Source organism: Schistocerca gregaria, chromosome X, assembly GCF_023897955.1.
Source record: "Schistocerca gregaria isolate iqSchGreg1 chromosome X, iqSchGreg1.2, whole genome shotgun sequence".
Taxonomy (NCBI): domain Eukaryota; kingdom Metazoa; phylum Arthropoda; class Insecta; order Orthoptera; family Acrididae; genus Schistocerca; species Schistocerca gregaria.
In genome coordinates, this window is record NC_064931.1 from 29,215,387 (window position 1) to 29,241,111 (window position 25,725).

Sequence of the window (25,725 nt, forward strand, 5' to 3'; positions counted from 1 at the left end):
TCAAAATATATATGTAATTTAATAAGGGTAACGGCTTTAGGGAAACAGCTATTACTTCAGTTGGGGGATTTATCGCAGGACAAACAACATGATACAGTCCCGCCTCTTCGATAGTTCTTTGAGGAGTCACTTTTGTAATCCTACAGAGTGCTCATGTTTTGAGCAGACATGTTGTACGTAAAAATGCTACTTGTGGAATCCACCGTCATAATGGGGTGTGTTGGATCTATTTCTGCAAGTATTTAAAAGCAAGCTTCTACAACTCTGAAATAGACATCGTAATGCTTATATGGAGTACACGCTCTTTCATCGAGCCAAATATTAATCTGGTTGCAGCACTGATGTAACTACAGACTTCAGTATTTTTATTACGTGTGTTATGCAGTCAGTGGACTTGTTCTCTGGAAGTTATTGTGCAAAGTTAAGTTTTCATTTTGTGAAGCCAATCTCTCTCAACTGTAGAATTTTTTATATTTTAATAATTATCTGTTTGATGATTGCAACTGGTCTTATGTATTTCATTATGTACATAGTGAGTAGCCGGCCGTTGGGGTCGAGCGGTTCTAGGCGCTTCAGTCTGGAACCGCGCGACCGCTACGGTCGCGGGTTCGAATCCTGCGATGTCCTTAGGGCAGTTAGGTTTAAGTCGTTCTAAGTGCTAGGGGACTGATGACCTCAGATGTTAAGTCCAATAGTTCTCAGAGCCATTTGAACCATTTTTTTCAAATAGTGAGTGTTTTTCCTATGTTCCATGTGGGTAAAGTATTTCGTGTTCAGCAGTTACAAAAGAAGCCAACGGCCTTGCGGCAGTGGTAGCACCAGTCTCTGTCAAATCACACATGCCCCTCCATATCAGAATCCAGTGACGCTGTGGGCTGAGGATGACTCGGCGGCCGGTCTACAGTTGAGCCTTCGTGGGCTGTTGGACGGAGTTTAGTCTTCAGTTAAAAAAAAGAAATGTGGTAGAAGCTCTTGATTTCATATCATCTTCAATCAACTAACGCGATAGGGACCGATAACCTCAGCAGTTTGGTCCCATTATTAAAAAAGCGACATATTTATGTAAATGAAAACAGTTTCCTGCAGTAAATACACCAACTGCTGTGCCAGATACAATAAGGCTGACTTCAGAAGGTAAAGCGCTAAATTCATTATTATTCAGTGGAGGCAATGTGGTGAATAAAATGCACTGGAAACGTTACTTCCTTTGCGTATGACGAAATTAAAGTTTTATTCAGCATAATTACGTTTTAGCGTAACTTCAATTAAATATTGTCTTTCATATAATTGCCGTAAAGTTAACTACTGTAAAATTTTCATTTATAAAAACAAATGTTTCTCACACTTATAACTAAAAGATCATTCACCAAAATGCACACTGAGTCCTCAGTGCAATGCAGGTTAATCATATATGTAATTACTGAATCATTAGTATGTACTTTTTTCATTATTTTGCTCTGCTTTACATGTTAACATCCTGTGTGAGAGTATATGCAGACAGGATCAGGTAATTCAGCAATTTTGCTTCATCTGACATGTCTGTGTCCGACCATCAGTCATCTGAAAGTTAGGACTCAGTTGTATGTACCATCAGCGTCTCTTCCTCTATTGACATATAAATTCTAATTAATTACTTCATGTGTGTTAGCTTGCTTGCTCTGTTTTTTTGTGATGTGCATCATGTAATAGTAATGACTGAGCAGCTATGGCAAGCGATAGTTGGCGTTTCAGTTCGATGCCTCATGGTCAAATAAAGATTATTTCTAATTAGGAAGGGATTGATTAACTGAAGCGAGCCGGCCGGAGTGGCCGAGCGGTTCTAGGCGCTTCAGTCTGGAATCGCGCCACCGCTACGGTCGCAGGTTCGAATCCTGCCTCGGGCATGGATGTGTGTGATGTCCTTAGGTTAGTTAGGTTAAGTAGTTCTACGTTCTAGGGGACTGATGACCTCAGAAGTTATGTCCCATAGTGCTCAGAGCCATTTGAACCTTTTTTTTTTTTAACTGAAGCGAAACGGTCGCATCGCACACACCAACTACAATTCATACAGAAATAACTTCCGTCTCGCAAAGCTTAAATGATACAATCGATTCCCATCTCTGATACTGGTGAGCGTTTAAAATCCACCATGATTGCCTGTGATATATGTAATGGAGTATATGAATTTAAAATACAGGATCAATAGCAATCAGCAATTACAATCTGTGTGAGGAGGGTGAGACTACTAGACTGAAACAATGATTCGATGTCTGTAGGGCTTAATTAATGTGCCAAACTCGAATTTAAAAAAAAGGAGGATAAAAAGTAAACAATCAAGCATACTGCGGATTAATTATTGTGCACATCTGACCTTTCACCCAGCAACTTTTAAATAATGCAACACGAAGACTGACTCCACTGCCGATCTATCATTACAGTATCAATAATTACCATATGAAACACTTATGAATCGACCAAATGCCAGTTCAACTACAAGTACTTAATTATGTCACTAACAGAGATTCCCCTTTAACACACAGGCAGGCATTGTTGGAGATAGCTTGTTAGTAGGCCTGTTCAACATTATCCATATTCGATTATTGTGAAGAACGGCATAGATAACTTGCGTATTACACTGTCTGTTTACAGAAGTTCGTACTGGACAAAGATAAAGCAAAGTACCATAAATTTACTTTTCAAAGCGCCCATCCAAGTGTGGACCTTAATTGTTTTAGGAAAGCTACGAAAGACTTACATCCAAATGGCTGAAAGTAAATTTATAGCCCACTACGCGACACTGTAGATGCAAGCAATATTCTTCTTTCGTACACCGTTGGTTATGGTGTCCAACAAAACAGTATCCGACCGCGTGATGCATACAAGTACTTTTCTGAGGCAGGAAACCGCTGCTAGCCGGCCGGAGTGGCCGTGCGGTTCTTGGCGCTACAGTCTGGAACCGCGCGACGGCTACGGTCGCAGGTTCGAATCCTGCCTCGTGCCTCGATGTGTGTGATGTCCTTAGGTTAGTTAGGTTTCAGTTGTTCTAAGTTCTAGGGGACTGATGACCTCAGATGTTAAGTTCAATAGTGCTCAGAGCCATTTTTGAAACCCCTGTTATATCCTTGATCTGGTCGTTTGCCAGACGTTTCACCAAGTTAACTATGTGAATTGCGATCACTCGGTGACGTGATACATCATCTTTCACAAGAAGCACGGCTGATCTCAATAAAATGTTGGCTTCGATTCAAACAATTAGGACACCAACACCTCAAAATCACAGAGAACTACCTATTTTGAAGCAAAACTCCGTTGTACCTTTATAAAGGGCTGTTTCGTTTTTTCTGGCATAAAACTTTTGTCGAACACTTGTATCACCACATGAGAACGGTTTCGTACTTCCCTGACAGTTCCAACATGGCATTACAATACAACTGTTCCTCTTCATGTTAGATATATCGTGCAGTTTAATAGTACACACAACAAGAAACATCACCTATATTCCAAAAATGGGTAGTGTCCAATTCGAGTTACAGCTTGGGTTAGTGTATGTTAATGACGTTCGTGACTCATACTGAGGTTCAGAGGGAAAATAATTGGACTCATCTTTTCTAAAGGGTCCTTTCTCACATTTTTTGGTGAAATGAATTTATTGTGGTTTGTGATTCTCTAAAGCTAGATGCATCATACTATACTTAGAAGTCCTCTCTCCGGTGATCAATGTTGACATAACATTTTTATTCATTTTTGAAAGCCCCCTTCTCCTGGAGGAGAGTAGTTTAGAAGGCAACTGTCATTGTAGACCGTCCTTTAAAGGCAACATGGTGAAGAGGGAGGAAATTTTAGATTTTAATATATGGTGACCGAGTTTCTACAAGAAAGATTAACACTCCATGAAATCTCGACGAAAAGAAGTGGATTCCGAAACCGGTTACAACGAAAACAATCCTCATATGACCATCTTTCTTTTCTTTGGTTGACCTATAAAGCACACTTTCGACTTCTGTTTCCCAATAACAAAAACCTGACTTTTCTTTGGTGTCAAATGTAAAACAGAAGTATTACAGGCTAAAAGCCTCGCATGTATATGTGGTCGACGCATGTAGCAGAAGCAAGATCTGAGAATGTAACACGAAGTGTATCTCCGCCTTTTCCATCGTGTCTGCCTGGGAGCGACAACAATGAAAGCGGTTTAAAGCAAGTTTCTGAGATAGCAGCAACGTGTACGTCTTGTGAAAGTAATTCTGGCGTTCCGTTGTGGAATTTTAATCGCCATTTTGGTGATTCAGAGTTTCCAGTAATATCTGCGGAATCGCTATGGAGCTTACCGGTCCTTGCGGTGCCTTTTCGATCACCTGCTCGGTAAGATTAAAAAGTTTGTCTTGTAATTTGAGGGACCCCGGAACGGAAAGTCTGCTGTTTCCTTCTCCGGGGTGGAACTTGAACAGTTGTTGAGCGACATGAAGGCGTGGTGTTGCAGTGGGTACGGATTGCAGCGGATCTGTCCCAGTTCGGGTGCAGAGGTGGAGGTAGCGTCCGTCGGGGTGGGCGCCGGGCGGGCGGGACGCTTGCTTCGCTGCTTTGTGACTGTCTGTCTGCGCGGCTGAGGCTGCACAGCTGCTGTCGCGGCTCATCCGCACATCAGTAGCAGACAAATTGCGCAAGGATCGGGAATCTCAAAAACGTCGGTGTTGAGAATGCTCCATTAAGATTGCACCCGTACCATATTTCTATGCACCAGGAATTGCATGGCGACGACTTTGAACGTCGTGTACAGTTCTGCCACTGGGCACAAGAGAAATTACGGGACGATGACAGATTTTTTTGCACGCGTTCTATTTAGCGACGAAGCGTCATTCACCAACAGCAGTAACGTAAACCGGCATAATATGCACTATTGGGTAACGGAAAATCCACTATGGCTCCGACAAGTAGAACATCAGCGACCTTAGCGGGTTAATGTATGGTGCGGTATTACGGGAGGAAGGATAATTAGCCCTCATTTTATCAATGGCAATCTAGATGGTGCAATGTATGCTGATTTCCTACGTAATGTTCTACCATGTTACTACAAGATTTTTCACTGTATGACAGAATGGCGATGTACTTCCAACATGATGGATGTCCGGCACATAGCTCGCGTGTGGTTGAAGCGGTATTCAACAGCATATTTCATGACAGGTGGATTGGTCGTCGAAGAAGCATACCATGGCCCCCACGTTCACAAGATCTGACGTCCCCGGATTTCTTTCTGTGGGGAAAGTTGAAGGATCGTGAACCACCGACAACGCCTGACAACAATCGTCAGCGCATTGCCAATGCATGTGCGAACTTTACGGAAGGCGAACTACTCGCTGCTGAGAGGAATGTCTTGACACGTATTGCCAAATGCACTGAGGTTGACGGACATCATTTTGAGCATTTATTGCATTAATGTGATATTTACAGGTAATCACGCTGTAACAGCGTGCGTTTTCAGAAATGATACGTTCACAAAGGTATATGTATCAAACTGGAACAACCGAAATAAAAAGTTCAAACGTACATACGTTCTGTTTTTTAATTTAAAAAATCTGCCTGTTGCCAACTGTTCGTCTAAAATTGTGAGCCATATGTTTGTGACAACTACAGCGCCATCTATCACAAAACGAAAAAAGTGGTCCAACTAAAACATTCATATTTCTTTACGTACTACGCGAATATGTAATAAAAAATGAGGGCTCCTATTTTTAAAAAAAAGCTGTTGATATCCGTTTCACATATGGCAGCGCCATCTAGCGGGCCAACCATAGCGCCATCTGTTTTCCCCCTTCAACCTAGACAAGTTTCGTTCTTCGTAGTTTTTTCGTTTGACGCTTACTTCGTGAGATATTTGGCCCGGTCACGATCAATGGACCACCCTGTATACAGAACTGGCCCATGTCACTTTCTCGATAACTGTTATTTTTATTGGCTGGCCGATGTGACCGAGCGGTTCTAGGCGCTTCAGTTTGGAACCACGTGACCGCCACGGTCGCAGGTTTGAATCCTGCCTCGGGCATGGATGTGTGTGATGTCCTTAGGTTAGTTACGTTTAAGTAGTTTTAAGTTCTAGGGGACTGATGACCACAGATGTTAAGTCGGATAGTGCTCAGAGCCATTTAAACCATTTGTTATTTTTATTCATTGCATAAGCTGACCAACCGGAAGGAACAGCATTGTTCGTATCAGGAGTGGGTGCAACAGTAGAAGAGCTTGGCAAGTGTAGATTCAGGGATGGGTCTACAGCTGCGTCGCTCTCTGAGGGCAAAGCTTTATCTACGCACTGCTGCTATTTCCCTCGTTTAGTTGTTTAACTGCTCCATGACAAGTGCTGCTCGTTTGTCACTCTTCTGTTCTTTTGGTGGTAAGTTCCCATGGGACCAAAGTTCTGAGGTCATCGGACCCTAGGCTTGCACACTACTTAATCTAACTTAAGCTGACTTACGCTAAAGGTGACACACACTCTCAAGAACGAGGGAGGACTCAAACCTTCGACGGGAGAATCCGCGCGAGCCGTGGCTACGCGTCCCAGACTGCGCGGCTACCCCGCACCGCTCTTCTGCTCCTCCTCATGTTCCAATGTCCGCCTCTGTACGGCACCCGAAACACCGGTTCCGGATGAGGTAATGGTGTCATTGCTCAGACAATTACTGAGAACTTCCGTGGCCTCCGCCTTTGCCGGGTAGCCGCCTTCCCCGGAGGGCCCGCTGTCCACGTTCAGAATAACTTTACGTTGCTCCTGGGCCAACTATTGCACCCTATTAGCGTGTCACAACAAGAAGAACTTAGATCGTCATAGCACACGTAGCACGAACCCAAGGGACTGAGTGACACTAGATACACAAATCGAAGTGAACAATGCTCCGCGACTACAAGGAAGTTAACGCCTCGGAGTCTCGGCGCAGAATGTTCTCGGAACTAGCCACTATCGATATTGTGTCTTTTAGAACTGATCAAATAAATCTTCCTTCAGCTTAGTGCACCGCGTGTTGATATTTGTCAGGCGGATGCGTCTGATAGTTGAGTCATGCTGTGATTTTGTTGCCATTCGTGACACTGGAAATGATAGGACTCGGTGACGTGCGATCAGATTTCCGTAAAAACATTGTCACAGTATCAAACAAGGCGTGTATTAATAAATAATGGGAACACATCTGAATATTAGTCTGACAATTATCGCTTCTAAACTACTGGCATTAATTATTTGCAGATGCGTTGTAGAAAGAAAAACTGAGTATCTACTTGGTGCAGATCATTTTCATTTTAGGACGGGATCAGGTACTATAGGAAAATTTTTTTACAGCACTTAGTTAGGGAAAACGCACTGCAGATAAAGCAGGGTATGTTATTGGGGCTAAATTACTGAAGTATAAGAATGATTTACACCTGCAAGAATCATGTGACAGTAATGAAAATGGAAGATCAAGATGGCTAACATCTTGTTAAGGAGAGCGTAAGGCAGGACTGCAGCGCTTTCACCATTGTTGAACAACACGTATATCGAAGAAGCAAAGAAGCAAATCAAAGAAAATCTCAGAGGACAAATAAATTTGTGAGGGAAACATAACAATCTACGGCCCTTCTGGCCAGATGTATTGAAGACTTGGAAGATATGAGGAAAGAAGCTGACAGTATACTTAAAACAGAAGGTGAGTTAAGGATAAATGAGGCAAAATGGTTCAAATGGCTCTGAGCGCTATGGGATTTAACTGCTGAGGTCGCGCGGTTCCAGACTGTAGCGCCTAGAACCGCTTGGCCACTCCGGACGGCAAATGAGACAAAGACGAAAGAGATAAAGAGCAGTAGAGACTTGCTTAACGTCAGAATTGGAAACGATGCAGTAGTGGAAGAAGTAAAATAGTTCTCCTAACTACGTTAAACGAAGCAATGAAGGTATCAGAAGTAGACTGGCATAGCTGAAGAAAACTTTCTTCAATGAAAGAGCTCTACCGGTGTGAGACGGTGCTATCGATATGAGGAACGAACTGCTGAAAATGTACATATGGAGCACTGTGTTGTGTGGATGTGAAACGTGGGCCATCGCAGATCCGAAAAGGAAGAAACTAGAAACATTTACAACTTTGCTGCTCTCTAAGAATGTACAAAATTAAGTGCATCCATTAAGTCCATTATAAACAAGTACTAAACAGAATGTTCCGCAGATTGTGTTGCAACCTACCCGTAATCACTGTAGGCTTGTACCACGGGAAGCAAGGAGAGGATGTTGTTTGGTGGCCGGTATCCTCTTCCTATAACTGAACTGCATGCATGTATTAATAGGATTATTTATTCGTAAGGACAAGAAATTACTTTCAAGATAGTCCAAGCGTTGTGGTATAAGCTCTTCCGTAAAACTCCACGTTAGCCTCACTGCTGGCGAAGCACAAGTCCGCTATATATACTACTCTGGCGACTCCGACTGGGCTGCTAAAGAGTCGACTCGTTGACTCACTGGATGACTGACTACGACTGACTGGCCTCACGGTCCATGGCGTCGATCTAAGTGCTAGTGGCCAAGAAGGCGTTGTCGGCGCGTTTCTTGCGAGTCTGTCTTTGGCCTCTATCGATCTTATTTATGAAAATATAAAGTACAATCACCAACAAACTTTACATATTCACATACACCTTTTCCTTTAACCCAAATAAATACAGATTCGTTTACAGATATTTTCCTCCTATTACGAGTATATAATGACAAAGAAGAAGGAGAAACATATGCTGATTTACCAAAATCCTTATTAGCCAGTTCAGAAATATGGTAAGTGCGAAAAGCAATAATGTCTCTGTCCACAAAACTTTCAAGTCCTGGAACATTCGGTACTCCAGTACCACCTCGAACAATGGCTACAGTAAACCATCCGTTGCCATGACCAAATGAATCATCTATATCTAAACTAAAATTGAGTCTGCAACTGCAGAAAACAGCAGGACCATCCAGCAGCGCTTGAGCAGCGACAGACTTAACTGGAATACGATTCTTCTTGTCTCTGGCTGTTGTAGCAAATTCGATGTTCTCGATGGTCTTGTAGACTGTCTGTCTGGAACGGCGGCGATATCTTCTGTACGGCATCTTGGCAGCGTTCAATGCGGTTGCCTGTGCAGCAGCAGCAGCAGCGTGAGAAAGCCTGTGGCGCTCGCTCGCTTATATACAAGTCCGAACGCGCGTGACCTTGCGTTGGACTTAGAATATTTCTGCCTGCTGGCGGAGCGTTATCCCGGACGCGAGCACTAGCCGTACTAGGCGCTCGCGTCCGCTGTGCGCCAGCCAGGCGCGCTGCCAAGATTGCGTAAGCTGGTCGGCCTGTTGCCTCACGGTCCATGGCGGCGACCTAAGTACTAGTGGCCAAGAAGGCGTTGTCGGCGCGTTTCTTGCGAGTCTGTCTTTGGCCCCTATCGATCTTCTCGCAACCTCTTTGCCGCCTGGTGTGCCGGCAACAGCTTACACCAGCATGAACACTATCTGACAAAAAATATCAGGACACCGGTACATAATGCAGAATTGACAACGAGATGCCACAAGAGGCTTACTCGCATGTATAAAAGGAGGTGAGGAGAATTGCGTCGTCGGTAGAGAAGGAGAATAAATCGGTCAAGAGATGTCACTGACTTCGAACGTCGACTGGTTATTGGATGTAACCTGAGTAACAAATCCATCAGAGACATTTTGGCTCTTCTATAGCTGCTGAAGTCGACTTTTTGTGATGTAATTTTGAAGTGCAAACATAAAGGAACAACCACAGCTAAAACAAGACCAGGCAGACCTTATCTACTGGTCGACAGACAAAGCCGAGCATGAGTATAGTCGCTATAAAAACTCGCTCGAAATCAACAGAAGGAATCAACTGTGCATTCCAAAGTGGTCCTGAGCACCTCCTCACAAGCAACGCATTTCTGTAGTCAGTGTTAAGAAACGTTTCAGATGGTGTCAAGAGCAACGCCACTTGGCAGTGGGTGACTGAAAAAAACGAGAACGAGTGATTTGGAGTAAGAAATCACGCTACACCTTGGCAATCCGGTGGAAAGATTTGGGTTTGGCGAATGCCTGGAGAATGTTTCCTCTCTTACTTTGTGGTGCCAATAGTGAAGTACAGAGGGAGTGGTGTTATGCTATGAGGGTCTTTTTCGTGGTTAGGTTGTAATTCATTTGTTGCACTTAAGAAAACACTAAGTGCATTTTACAGCATTGAGTACTTTGTACAATAGACAAAGAGTTCGTAGGCTAACATTGTTTGTATCAGTATGACAATGCACACTGTCATAAAGCCGCATCTGTAAGCCAATGATCTGTGGACAGAACATTCCTGAAATTGACTGGCCTGCCCAGAGTCCCGACCTGAACTCCACTGAACATCTTTCGGTATGAGAATGTGAACTACACTCCAAACCCCTACGTCCAACCTCATTGTTGGCTGTTGATGGTTAGAGTGCTGACACAGATAATCTGCATAACCAGTTATCCTGGCCACTGACGCGAAATATATAGGGATCGTGTCATCCCCTCCCGCATCAAATACAGCTTGAAGCTGACGCATTGAGACGCCGAAACTGGCTGCAACAAAATAAATAAAATCCTAAGGACGGCTGTATGCGTTTTATTTTTATTTTCTCACTATATTACCTGTTCTGGTTCCCACTCTTGAGGAAGAACAGGCTGTCACTTCTCCACAGACGTTCAGACACCTGACTGAAAGTGTCTTCAGCAGAGTTCCAACTGTTATAAAGGTTCAGATGGTTCAAATGGCTCTGAGCACTATGGGACTTAACTTCTGAGGTCATCAGTTCCCTAGAACTTAGAACTATTTAAACCTAACTAACCTAAGGACAGCACATACTTCCATGCCCGAAGCAGGATTCGAACCTGCGACAGTAGCGGTCGCGCGGTTCCAGACTGTAGCGCGTAGAACCACTCGGCCACCCCGGCCGGCTGTCATAAAGGGGAAGGCTGTACACACCGTATATTCATGTCCACTAATAGGCGTCCGAATACTTTTGATAAGACAGTGTATAGTACGCTTTCTCGGTGAACAAATCGGTAGTATGTTGACCATTGCTTCATTTATTGATTTTCCCTCATTCATTATTTCGAATGACGTGTTAAGAGTTTATGTAGTACTCTGACGTCAGTTTGCAAACAACCAGTTATTAATTACTGTGTCAAGAAAATATTATTTACATTTTTAAATGTTATCGATACTCCATATGTCCTAATTTTACTTCTTGCATCGTCAGCAGCAAAAATAATATTCTACTGCTGCTTCTTGGATATATTCAGCTATCCCTATAATAAAAGTTTAATATGTGTTCTAATTCCATTTTGAAATGATAGTATTAACTTAGGATATGCTGCAGTATTTTTCTGACATAAAAATAACTCCTTAAAGGTAATAGTTTTCCATATGTGAAACACTATTAAAAGACACAACATTCTATTCACCTTTAAAAGTGTTGCTGTCGAGAAAATCTAATAGCCGATGTATTACATCATTTCTCTACTACGGACCAATAATCAGTAAGTGAAATCAGATTAAGAAGACTTATAATCAAAAAACCAGTTACAAGTTAAAAACATATTGAAACAGCGGGTACTGACAACCGACACAAATTTCCATTTTGAAGACAACGATGATTGTTAAATCATTAAAGACACTCAGTTCATTTGCAAATATCATTTTTTCCATAGTAGAAGACCATTTTCCATTTCAGGTAAAAGATGGTGCTCCACGCCCGCATTAACATGGAGCCCATCACAAAAGTTGTAATGTCATCTCTGTGTTAGTTTCTCGATGTAGGTATTACAGGTTGCGGGGACTGTGATGTTGTCCGTGCGTCTCGGCACTATCACGCATTAATGCGGTCCCATCGGGAGATAGACAGTGAAGTAGCGGGTTCGAGGACAGAAGGAAAAAAGTTTCACGGCAAGCGCCGTGTGAAAAAGACCTCCGTGAGAGTCTGGGCAGGGAGAAAGATCAGTGGCGGATATCTTGCTGTCTGCGACTGATAGTGCAATGGTAGGTTATGTTAGAAGTGGTTGTCGTACAGCTAGATACCGGTGTGACAGCCGAGTGGTCATAAAGAATCTGTGGGGCCACCAGTGCCGCGCTTTGTCAGCGACATTTCACAACGGCTGGCCCGGGCTGGCTGCAGAGTCTTCCGGAGCTACTGGCTGTCGCAGTAGCTCGCCACTCGTCATCAGGGCAGGCGGCGAAGCGTCGTCAGCGCAACTTTATTGCCGGTAGGGCTGTCTGCTGCTTCTACTACACGGCGCTTCCGTTGGTGAGAGGTTCGTCCGGCTTCATTCCCGCATGTGTGGAACTCTCACGGAGAATTGCTAACACCTCTGCTTGGTGCCGTGTTCTTGTCTGGGATCACCCCAGTGGTTTCCCGTTGCCAGAGAGGTGGGTGACTATTTGGCAGCGCCGTTCCTCTCCCGGTGGGGTAGCCGCCGTTTCTACTGCTCGGAGGTTGCGGGCGAGTTCCGCCCGGAATTGCGGCAGGCCTCCTCCTCCTCGGAGCAGGGACAGCCGCAAACTCAGCCGCCTCTACCGCCACGACGGCTTTGAGGGCCGCAGTCGCTACGACGGCCACATCGCCCATTGCGGCGCTCGCGTCGTCTGTCACCTTCTAATGTGTCTTCTTTAGATCTGCCAGTTTCTCCCACCCTCTCGCTTGTGGTCGGTCCACTGATTGCACATTCCAACTTCCCGAAGGTGGAGAAATTCGCTGGCAGTGCTTCGGCCTTCTGTTACAGCCCTGCCTTCGCCAGTGTTCGTCGTCGTCTTATTCGCCGGTGATTGTTTGCGGGCGGGGCCGCCTTCTGGCCGTCGGTCTGCCTGTGTGCCTCGCCAGTCGGCGACACGAGGCCCAGCACACCGGCTGCATGTCGGCATTTCTTCTTTTCCACGGCCGCGGGTACTGCTGTCGTGCTCGCCTGGGCACTCGACGCATCTTGCGGCATTTTGGCAGTGCTTCGCAACGTGTCTTTCCTGCTGGCAATGGAAGCGCGGGGTTTCCAGTCCGGGTCGGACAGCAGAGTTTCCTCTGTGACCGACCGGAATGCACAGTCAAACGTACGGAGAACTGGTCGCACACGAGGGGCCGGAAGCAGGCAACTGCAGACCGCGTGCAAATGCGCGACGTTGTCGAGGAAGTAGCTGTGGCTCTTAGAACCATCGTGGAGGCAGAGAGAGCAGCATCCGCAGCTGCCCTGGATCCAGAGGAGGAGGAGGCCCTGTGACAACCGTGTACAGAGCATGCTCGCAGTCTCAAATCACCCGGAGGGGCGCCAGCCCCTGCAACTGCTCCAGCAGTACCTCACGAGGAGGGCGCCGGAACACCGCAGCAGCATTTATCCCTCGAGCGCAAAAAGCCGGCATACACCTCGACCGAGCGACTGCAGCACAGTTTAACGAGCGAGCAGTGCTACTCGACGCTAAGATACAGAAAAACTGCATTACGGAGCGAAACTGCAGAACTCGTTCCCAGCGAAGAAGCCGCCAGCAGACGTTAGCCTGCTGTTCTTCACACACACGGTGTAACAGGGCGCTGCCACACGGTCTGATCTTACTATAACGACCATTGACTTTGACACGGTATCGAGCTGCGTGATACCCACTGCTAACATAACCCACCCTTGCACGTTCTGCGGCAGATTATAAAAAATCTGCTCCTGCTCTTACTACCCGTCCAGACTAACTGCCTGAACTTCTTCATTCTCCGACGGATGTCTACCGGTGTTTGTCCTTCGGCTGCGAAGAAAGATGCAACAGCACTTTGGTCCTGTTTGGACCATTTGATAATAATGTCGCGATAGTTGACGTTTCCGCATTTACCGCACGCATGTCGGAAAGACACAAATGCCACAAAAGTGCCCTGTCAGCGTGTTGGTCCTTATTGTACCCACATCAGAGTCGCGCTATGTTGCATATACGCTGCAGTAACGCCCTCAAACGGGAACTTTTTGATCGCTCTGACATATAACAGATTCTAACAACCCCATATTAGTTATACTCATTTCTCGGAATTTTACTTAAATAAATACACCGGAAAAAATCGCAACACCAAGAAGGAGTTGTGCGAGATAATCGCAAGTTGGTAGGCGTGTTTCTACATATTAAATATAACGCATATTCAAATTTCACGCCAGTAGGTTAAGATGGTGCTTGCTGTGCCACTATGAGGATGCGTTAAATACGTGCTGTAACGGTCGTAAGCGTTAATTATCTTCGAGATTGGACGTTGTGTGTTGATGTCAGTCAAGAATGACTTTAAGACCACGAAGACGCCATTATCAACAGCTCACTGAGTTTCAACGAGGTCGTGTAATGGGGCTACGAAAAGCTGGATGTTCCTTACGTGCTATTGCAGAAAGACATGGCAAGGGTGTACCCACTGTACACGATTGCTAGCTGCGGTAGTTACAGGAAGGTACGGTCGCAAGAAGACTGGCCTCCGGACGGCCACGTAGCACAAACGAGGGGAAAGGCCATCGTTTTTGGCGTATGGCTGTGGTGTATCGAATTGAGTCTGTAGCAGCAATTGGCACGACAGTGACTCAACAAACTGTTACAAATTTGTTACTTCAAGGTCAGCTCCGTGCCAGACGCCCTGTAGTGTGCGTTCCACTGACCCCACACCGCCGCCGTTTTTGCGACTTCAGTTGTGTTGAGCAACATCTCATTGGAGGGCAGGATGGAGGCCCGTTGTGTTTTCTAATGAAGGCCGGTTCTGCCTGAGTGCCAGTGATGGCCGTGTGTTGGCTAAAAGGAGGCGAGTTGAGGGCTTCCACCCAACCTGTCTGCGTGCTAGACACACTGGACCTAAACTGGCAGATATGTTCTGTCGTGCACTTTCGTATAACAGCAGGAGTACTGTCGTGGTTACCCCACACATCCTGACTGTAAATCTGGACGTCATTCTGGTGATTCGAGCTGTTGTGCTGCCACTCGTGTATGACATCCCCGGGGGTGTTTTCCAACAGGATAACGCTCGCCCACATACCGCTGTTGTAATCCAACATGCTCTTCAGTGTCGACACGTTACCTTGGCCTTCTCGATCACCAGATCTGTCTCCAGTCTAGTACACGTGGAACATCATCGGATGACAACTCCACCGTCATCCACTACCAGAATTAACTGTCCCTGCACTGACCGACCAAGTGAAACAGACACGGAATTCCATCCCAGAAACTGGCATCTGGTACCTGTACAACACAATGCATGCACGTTTGCATGCTAGCATTCAACATTCTGGCTGTTACACCGCTTATTACTAGGGCTACAGTCTGGAACCGCGCGACCGCTACGGTCGCAGGTTCGAATCCTGCCTCGGGAATGGATGTGTGTGTGATGTCCTTAGGTTAGTTAGGTTTAAGTAGTTCTAAGTTCTAGGGGACTAATAACCTCAGCAGTTACGTCCCATAGTGCTCAGAGCCATTTTTGAACCGGTTATTACTGTGCCAACATTTCACATTTGCAATGGCTTATCTCGTGCTTGCATTAATCTGTGATCTTGCAATCTTAATCACTTAAGTATGATACCTAGACAAATGTATTCCCAAAATTTCGTTACTCTACATCTGGTGTTGCGATTTTTTTCGGTCAGTGTAAATGCATATTAATACGTAAAGGGATTTCCTAAAGCAGTGTTGCACGAATACACGAGGAGCGCAAGCTCGCAGGAGGCTGCAGTGCCCGCTTGCCCGCAGATGCTGCTGACGGTGTCGAGGCTGGTGGTGGTGGCGTCGCTGTCGCTGTTCTTCGTGCTGCCGCTGCTGCTGATGCTAGCACCGCTAGTCTTCGAGCTAGCGCATCTAATCTCAAACTGATGTCACCCGCTTACTCGCCCACCGGGGCACCTCTAAAACTACCCCACGGTGAGTACCCCTTACCTTATTCACATTATGATGCTGTAGTATACAGACAAGTTGCAGCATTAGAAAATTGTAGCGAAATGCACGAAGATCTGCAGCGGATAGGCACTTGGTGTAGAGAGTGGCAACTGACCCTTAACACAGACAAATGTAATGTATTGCGAATACATAGAAAGAAGGATCCTTTATTGTATGATTATATGATAGCGGAACAAACACTGGTAGCAGTTACTTCTCTTAAATATCTGGGAGTATGCGTGCGGAACGATTTGAAATGGAATGATCATATAAAATTAATTGTTGGTAAGGCGGGTACCAGGTTGAGATTCATTGGGAGAAAATGTAGTCCATCAACAAAGGAGGTGGCTTACAAAACACTCGTTCGACCTATACGTGAGTATTGCCCATCAGTGTAGGATCCGTACCAGATCGGGTTGACGGAGGAGATAGAGAAGATCCGAAGAAGAGCGGCGCGTTTCGTCACAGGGTTATTTGGTAACCGTGATAGCGTTACGGAGATGTTTAGCAAACTCAAGTGGCAGAATCTGCAAGAGAGGCGCTCTGCATCGCGGTGTAGCTTGCTCGCCAGGTTTCGAGAGGGTGCGTTTCTGGATGAGGTATCGAATATACTGCTTCCCCCTACTTATATCTCCCGTGGAGATCGCGAATATAAAATTAGAGATATTCGAGCGCGCACGGAGGCTTTCAGACAGTCGTTCTTCCCGCGAACCATACGCGACTGGAACAGAAAAGGGAGGTAATGACAGTGGCACGTAAAGTGCCCTCCGCCATACGCCGTTGGGTGGCTTGCGGAGTATGAATGTAGATGTAGATGTAGATTATACCTAGAGAGTTACTTAACGAGTTGAGCTTCTTCTTCCACATCTGAATCTATACTCTGCTAATCTGTATAAAGTGCGGGGTAGAAACGCCTTTTATTGTATATGTTTGGTTTGAGGGGCGCTCAATTGCGCGGTCATCAGCGCCCGTACAAAGTCCCAATTTTTACACTTTCCAATCTAGCCACTGACACGATTGATGATGATGAAATGTCGGGGACAGCACAAACGCCTAGTCCCTAGGCAGAGAAAAACCCCAACCCGGGACCCTGTGATAATGAGGCAGCAACGCTAGCCACTAGACCACGAGCTGCGGACTTATTGTATATGTATTTATCTTCCTCGACATTCTGTTTGCGGATGGAGTATCGCAGAAACAAACTTACGTGTACGAATAACCGCTGTTTTAGAAAGAATCTCTTGTGTAAAACTCAGCTTTCCCTTTTGTCACATGATATACTGTGAACTATGGAACTATGGCAACAGGAAGATTCCATATTCCCAGATTTCCGAAAATCATCTGACACGATGCCCCACTGCTGGCTGTTGACGACGGTACAAGCATAAAGAATAGGTTGCCAGATGTGAGTGGCTCGAAGGTTGCTTAAATAACAGGACCCAGTACGTTGTCCTCGGCTGCGAGTGCTCATGGGAGACAAGAGTATCGTCAGGAGTGCCCCAGGGAAGTGTTATAGTACTGCTGTTATTTTCTGTATACATAAATGGGCCGTTGCACAGGGTGGGCGGCAATCTGCGGTTGTTTGCTGATAATGCTGTGTTGCACAGGAAGGTGTCGGAGATGATTGACTGTAGGATGATATAAGATGACTTACACAAAATTTCTAATTGGTGTCACGAATAACAGCTTACTCTAAACGTAGTAAGATCTAATTTAATGTGGATGAGTAGGAAAAGCAAATCAGTAATGCTGGAATACAGTACTAGTAGTGCCCTGCTCGACACAGTCAAGTCGTTCACATATCTGGGCGTAACGTTGTAAAACGATATGAAATGGAACGAGCGTATGAGGATTGTATTAGGGAAGGCGAATTGTCGACTTCTGTTTGTTAGTAGAATTTCAGAAAAGTGTGGTTCATCTGTAAAGGAGACAGCGTGTAGGACCCATTCTTGAGTTCTGCTCGACTGTCTGGGATCAGCACCAGGACGTCTTAAAGTAAGATATGGAAGCAATTCAAAGGCGGGCTGCTACATCTGTTCGTGTAACACTCAAGTATTACGGAGATTCTTCGGAATCTCAAATGGGAGCCCTCGGAGGGAAGGCGACGTTCTTTTTCGAGGAATACTTTTCAGAAGATTTAGAGATGCGACATTTGAGGCTGACTACGTAAGATCCTACTGCCGTCTGCATATAATGCGCGTAAGGACTGGTTTGTAGTATACTCTCGGTGTCATTTAATCCATGCACTGAGCAAGCAGAAAGGAAAACAGAACGAGCTCGTCGTCCAGGATTAGCAAGCACAAGGGATGTCGACCGGCCGCGTCATGCGCATGCGCCATGGAGGGGTATGTGCTCAGCACATACGATGCTGACTGCACTCCGTACCACTCCTCCCACCAAGAAAAAAATCCTTGCTGTACCGAGAATCGAACGCAGGTCCTCCGCATAGCACTCATCCAACCTGACTACTTTTATTTTGTATATCTGATTCTGTGACATATACACCGTCAGTGGTCCTGAGTGCGTGTCTCAGGATGTCTTTCAAAACAAATCGATGAGAACTTCACTTAGTTCTTTTATTACTGAGGGCGGCCAGTCCCCTGGCCGAATACACTGAGCTGTCGTACCGATGACCACTCAGCTACACCAGTGCACTAGTAAAGAAAAGCAAAACCGAATTATAGAAAAGGAATTAAACTTTGAGGTTTGCCGATGACACTGTAATTCCGTCAAAAACGACAAAGTTCTTGCAAAAGAAGTTCAGAGGAATGAATCGTGTCTCGAAAAGACGTTATAGGATGCATATCAACGGAAGTAAAACATCGATCATGGTATGTAGTCGAATTAAATCAGGCATTGTGAAGAAACTTAGACTACGACATGACACGCTAAAAATAATCAACTTTTCGTGGCTGGGATTCACAATCATGTATTTTTTGTATAATGCAGAGCGTGTGGTCGTTATCAAGTGAGTACTCCAAAAGCTGTGCTTCAGCCGAAGCGATACTCCAATTGATTATGACCATACGTCCAATTTCGCAATAGTGAATAAATAGTTTTACAGTCAAAGGCGACCACGGTGCTCTAAAAGTAATTGATAAGTTTTGCTAGTTAAGCGATAAAACAAGTGTCATTAGTTGTAGTAGAGACAGAATTAAATGTGGATTCCAATAGCAAGGAAAACATTTCTGAAAACAATAAATGCTGAACATCAAACATAAATGTAATTGTAGGAAGTCATTTACTTTCCATGAAGCTTTCTACGGAAGTGAAACGTGCACAATGAACAGTACAGACAGGAACAGGAAAGAAACTTTTGAAATGAAGAGCTGCAAACGAATGCTGAAGATAGGATGAATAGGTCGGATAAGTAATGAACATACAATAAGGTGACCAAACTTAAGGGGCAGCGACATGCACATATACAGATGCATGTAGTATCGCGTACACGGGATATAAAATGGCAGTGCATCGGTGAAGCTGTCATTTGTACTCAAGTGATTCAGGTGAAAAGGTTTCAGGCATGATTATTGTGGGGTCCTGCCCACCCGTCTCTTACAGGGTGCCTAAAGGATGCTGCCTTCTCGGATAAAAAAAAAAAAGCACTCCGTCTTCAGGACACAAGTGGCCCAACGGGAACATCCGACCGCCGCGTCATCCTCAGTTGATGATGCGGATAGGAGGGGCATGTGGTCAGCACACCGCTCTCCCGGTCGTTATGATGGCTTTCTTTGACCGGAGCCGCTACTATTAGGTCGAGTAGCTCCTCAATTGGCATCACGAGGCTAAGTGCACCCCGAAAATGGCAACAGCGCATGGTGGCTGGATGGTCACCCATCCAAGTGCCGGCCACGCCCGACAGCGCTAACTTCGGTGATCTCACGGGAACCGGTGTATCCACTGCGGCAAGGCCGTTGCCGCCTTTTCGGATAGCTATACAACAGTTCAAGAAAATCACATTAATGGTTTTTATTACTATAAAGTAGATTAACAATACTTAACTTTCCATTTACAACGAGTTGTCGCAAGCGATGGGCGACATGCAACCAGTCAATGTTCTTCACTATGTACAATGTCCATGTAAGCTTCACACTCGCTCATAAGTCATTGCTATCGTTAATATCACTAATATCAGTATCTGACAATTTGACATAAAATAACTGTCCTTCGTAGAGAACCTAATCATTTACGGAAAGCCTGATATTGTAAATAATACTGTCCGCTAAATTAATAGCATATCACTTGAACAGTAAAAATTCTATTACACCGCGTTGGAGCGCGCTACTTCGGCGTCTGTACCGTAGTGGTAAGACGATGGACTTCCAATCGCGACTGCGGCTTTCCTAATCCCCATCCGGCCATCGAGATGTAAGTTGGCCGTGGTTTCCCTAAATGACTTAAGACGAATGCCAGAATAGTTCCTTGCGAAGAACACGTTCGATTTCGTCCCCCCACCCGTTTCCGTAATCCGATATTGTACTCCGTCTGTAGTGACCTCGTCGCTGACAGGGCGTTAAACCCTTACTTTCCTTCTTCCCTTCTTGAGGCTATAAGCAGGATAACGTGCTGAGTTCTACCTTTTAAGAAGTTTCTCGTCCAGGGTAACATACTGAGTTCAACCTGTTAGGAAGTTTTCAATCCAGTTGCAGACCTGATTCAATATTCGATACCTACGGATTTTCTTCAGTAATCATCGACATGGTACCGAATAAAAAGTCTAGAATCAACGAATCCAGTTCGTCATCTTTATCCACAGCACTGGAGATATTGCGTGTGAAGACGGGGAATTGTGCTTTACGTGATGGATGTTTTCGGAAATCTTGCTGGTTTCCATGAAAATGGTGATTTCATCCCAGGAGGTCATTATGTTTCAGATTAGAATTTGTTTTGAAATTCTGGTACAAAGTGGTGATTAACTTGTGCACCTTCATGTAGATGAGTGCGACATGTGCTCTTTTTCAAACAATATGTCTATCAAGAATAATTCTCTGAATAACACATGTAAAGGCATAAACTCCAATGGCATCTCTTCTGCAGGTGAACCGGACGAGGGAAGGGAAGTTAACAATATTCTAACACAGCAGTGACATTATTGTATTGACAATACTCGAAACATTTAGCAACAGGTATTCTTTTTGTTGTTAAGTTTTACTGTAGAAGTAAAATATTCAGCATATAATTTTCTCGCTGAAAAATTACAGTTTAAAATTCCCTTCTTTTTCATGTCTCACACCTTCAAAACGTTCACAGGGACGTACTAAATGGATTTGAGAACACGGACATTCTATGTGTATACAGGCTTATTCGTAAGTGCCTCTGGGGATTCAGAAGACACCTGCGTGAAAACTACAAGACATACAGGAAACAGACGTCTATCAGTGGACGGAGCGTCTTTCCAAGTTTATTACAGGTGCTCGATATTGGCACCGTTTGTCACACAGCAAATATGAACACTACTGCCGCTGTCCAGGAATGCACAATGACAGGAGCTCGCTTTGTAAATCTTTTTGTTGGGTTGCCCGTCTGCAGATTCAACTAAGTCAATGCGATCAAATGTAGGAAATGATTTGTCCGCGCGTTCTCACACGTCTTCGCCATAGTACTGCGCTCTGCATCTACACCAGGCTACCTATTACGAAAGGGTAATTGGAAAGACGCTCTGTCCACTCATATATGTTATTTTTCTGTATGTCGTACAGTTTTCCCACCGTCATCTTCTGATACTCTGTACGTACTTATGAATAACCCTGTACTTGGAATTTTCAGCCAAAGATCAACCTCACTTTTCTTCTAATTCAGTATTACCCATCCAAGTCAAGGAGTTGACCACAAATAATACTATTAAATGGTTATGTCATTTCCGTTTGGGAGACGCCTTAAGAATTATCATCCATTAAAATGGAGAGACTTCCTGTAATTTGTCTCATTGTGCGCTCTGCTTTGCGAGATAAGCCACGGGTCCTAAGCGTTAACTGTTCAAGGTACAGAGGACAGACAAAATAATGTGAACAGTGGTAGTACAGGGATGGTTGGGTTTGACGATCAACAACGCAGGTCAGACAGGTGTCGCGTTGGACTGCGCGCGTTCAGTGCAGGTCGTTTACGAGTAGTGCATACTTCGTATTTGCATTCAGATTTCAGAGGTCGAAGTGTAATGATTGACCTAACAGAGTTCCAGAGAGGGCTGATTGTGAGGGCCCGATTGGCTGGACCATCAGTAATCAAGACAACCAACTTACTACATTTTTCAAGAGCACCTGTTTCAACAGTCATGACAGCTTACAAAAAACGTGGAAAAATATCATCGTGTAAACGTAATAGTGGGCACAAATCAAAACTAAATGACAGAGATCGTCGTACGCTAAAACGAATTGTGTCAAAGCAACACAACTACGGCGGCTAAAGCGACTGCAGAGCTCAATAGCCCCCTTCGAGGTCCCGTATCTATTGACACTGTCCACCGAGAACTTCATAAAGCGAATATTCACGGACGAGCTGCTATACCGAAATTATTTGCCACGACAACCAACGCAAAGAAACGTAAAACATGGTGTCAGGAGCATAAATCCTGGACAGCTGATGAGTGGTTCGACGAGTCAACGTTTTCGTTACTTCCAACATCTGACGGGGTTTACGTCTGGAGAACGCTAAAAGAAGCATACCATCCTGATTGCCTGATTCCAACGGTTAAGCATGGTGGTGGAAGTGTGATGGTGTGGGCAGCCATATCATGGTATCCTACTGGTCTCATCATTACTCTCGATGGCCGTGTTACAGCCAATGATTATGTGAACATTCTAGGTGATCAAGTGCACCTATGATTCAAATGTTATTCCCCAATAACGATGCCATATTTCAGCACGATAATGCTAGCATTCACACAACCAGTACAGTATGAGGAGCATGCAGCTGAACTCCAGCGTCTTCCTTGTTCAGTACAGTCCCCGGATTTGAGCTTTATCGAACCCTTGTGGGCGGTATTGGAGCGCAGACTCCGGGGCAGAGATTTCCGCCTCCCTTGTCAGTAGAGGAGTTATAACACGTTCTGATCGAAGAGTTGTATAACATTCCACTGGAGACTATACAGTCATTATATACCAGTATTCCAAGAAGAATCTCCGCTGTATTACTGGCAAATGGGAGTCCAACCCCTCAGTAAACCATTCCCAAGTAAGTACAGGTGTTCACATTATTTTGCCTATCCCCTGTATGGCTGTTATGTAAAGTGCTGCATTTTATATGACAGAAGCAAGAGAATCTGACGTATTCCCCTCTAAAAGCATCGTAGTACCACCACGCTTAACGTTCCCATTCACCTGACTTTTAGTGAAAGACGTTCCGGAGAAGTTTGGGACTTTATTCAAGACTCTGACACACGGCCACATGATCGAGACAGTTCCCCACAACGTCTTCTGCCCTCGATGAAAATTCTCATAATGTAACTTCTGTCCACATCCAAGATTCTAACCAACTAACACTCAATCCATTGCTTCAGAACATTCACAACTTTCATACCATCATACTCATCGGTTTTGTAAATAAAGCGAACAAGCAAATACTTTAACTTGCATTACAAGACATTTGAAGTCTGAGGTGTGCAAGGTCCCTGGGCCACACACACACACACACACACACACACACACACACACACACACACACACACACACAATTCCTCCTCACTTTCCCAATCATTTATTTTGATATCGGAGGGCCACTTACACGAGTACCCTCCCACAATGCCTCCACACCTCATTAAGATTCCTGGTTTCCTTCTAAGTCGCAAAATGGCAGTAATGGAGCGTTCAAAAGGTACTAGCCATAGTTTTTCAAATTTTTGGAACATTCAGTCCGCAAACGTGTGCCATTGTTTGCTGAATTTCCGTTCCCCGCACTCTTTCCGCTTTCAGAAAACCCTTTTGCCGTCTTTTGAAGCCTCCAGTTGTCGCCCGCATCTCGTGGTCGTGCGGTAGCGTTCTCGCTTCCCATGCCCGGGTTCCCGGGTTCGATTCCAGGCGGGGTCAGGGATTTTCTCTGCCTCGTGATGGCTGGGTGTTGTGTGAGGTCCTTGGGTTAGTTAGGTTTAAGTAGTTCTAAGTTCTAGGGGACTGATGACCTAAGATGTTAAGTCCCATAGTGCTTACAGCCATTTGAACCTCCATTTATCTGTTTTCAGCACTACAGAGTGCAGTGGACTGTCGACGCGAGCACATCCATACCTTCTTCCGTAGGCAACGGCACTACGATCCCTGCACCGGTGTTCATTTTATAGACTGTGGCACGCCTCTTTCTGAACGACCCTAATACACAAATATAACATGGTGTTATTTACGTATTAATTTATTATTGATTATCTTACTTTGTAAGTTCGGTTCACTGTGTACTTCTAGTTGCCTGTCTTCTTCTTTAGGTCTTGAAGATGGCCATCATAGGCTTAATTTAATTACCTGTTGTAAAATATTATGGTCCATAACTGGAATAATAGAAAGAAAGTGTTCTTGTCTGCGTGAAATCCAACAGAGTAGTAACTACAGGATGAACCGGCCAGTGTGGCCGAGCGGATCTAGGAGCTACAGTCTGCAACCGCGTTACCGCTACTGTCGCAGGTTGGAATCCTGCCTCGGGCATGGATGTGTGTGATGTAGTTAGGGGGACTGACGACCTCAGAAGATAAGTCCCGTAGTGCTCAGAGCCATTTTGAACTATAGGATGCCACTCCTCCTTTTGTGTGACGCGTCTACCGTGGATATGATTGACCCTTGACGTTGACGCAGCAACTGTGGCGTGACAGCGACGCGTGTAAGAGACGCGAGGGGAGCGCCATTGCGCACACTGACGCCACGCTTGCAGCCAGGTTCAACCTCTTCCAGGAATTCTTGTCTCTTCTGAATAGTCGAAATGTATCAATACTGGATTAAACTCAGCAGAAGACTGTAGCTGAGGGGACTTCATCAGTTTACGTGAGGCACCAACCTTCAAACACAGAGCTAGCAAACTACCAGAATATCTAGAAACTTAATACTTGACCTGTATGTTCAGACCATCTGGTCCCCTCCGGTACATAGTTGGCAGTGTGCTAATTGCCACACAGAAAAAGCGGAGATTAAATGAGCTGAGAACTTTAGCGATCGACGCGTCGCAATGACTGAGAAATTCGAATGTCGTTCTGCACGAATGGGGTTGGGATCTGCATAAGGCCATCCAGATTCAGGTTATTCGTGCTGATGTACATAAATGATTTGGCGGTCAGGGTGGGCAGCAATCAGCGGTTGTTTGCTGATGACGCTGTGGTCTACGGGAAAGTGACATAGATCGGTGACCGTAGGGTGATACAAGATGGCTTAGGCAAAATTTCTAGTTGGTGTGATGAATGGCTGGTGGCCCTAAATGTAGAAAACCGTCAAGTTAATGCGGATCACGATGAAAAACAAACCCATAACGCTCGGATGCAGTATTAATAGAGTCCCGCTTGACGCAGTCACGTCTTTTAAATATCTAGGTGTAACGTTGTAAAGCGATATGAGATGGAACGAGCATTTGAGGATTGTCGGAGGGAAGGCGAATAGTTTGCTTTGGTTTATTGGGAGAATTTTAGGGACGTCTGAGTCATCTGCAAAGGAGAGCGCATGTAGGATGCTAGTGCCACCTATTATCGAGTACTGCTAGAGCTTTACATCCGTACCACGCCCGATTAAAGGAACATATCGAAGGGAGGGAGGCTACAACATTTGTTACCGGTAGGTTCGAACGACACGCAAGTGTTACACAAAATGCTTCGGGAGCTCAACTAGGTTTCCCTGGAGGGAATGCGACGTTCTTTCCGGGGAGCACTTTGTGAACATTT

At 45.1% G+C, this 25,725-nt stretch overlaps 1 protein-coding gene across 1 annotated transcript in view; it reads left to right on the plus strand.

The window, feature by feature from the left end:
• LOC126299109 (uncharacterized) overlaps nucleotides 1-25,725 on the plus strand; it is a 372,168-nt gene that overhangs the window by 67,852 nt on the left and 278,591 nt on the right. Inside the window, exon 2 of the mRNA XM_049990789.1 lies at nucleotides 15,702-15,869. The gene's annotated coding sequence lies outside the window, so the exon portion shown is untranslated. The remainder of the gene's footprint in view (nucleotides 1-15,701; nucleotides 15,870-25,725) is intronic.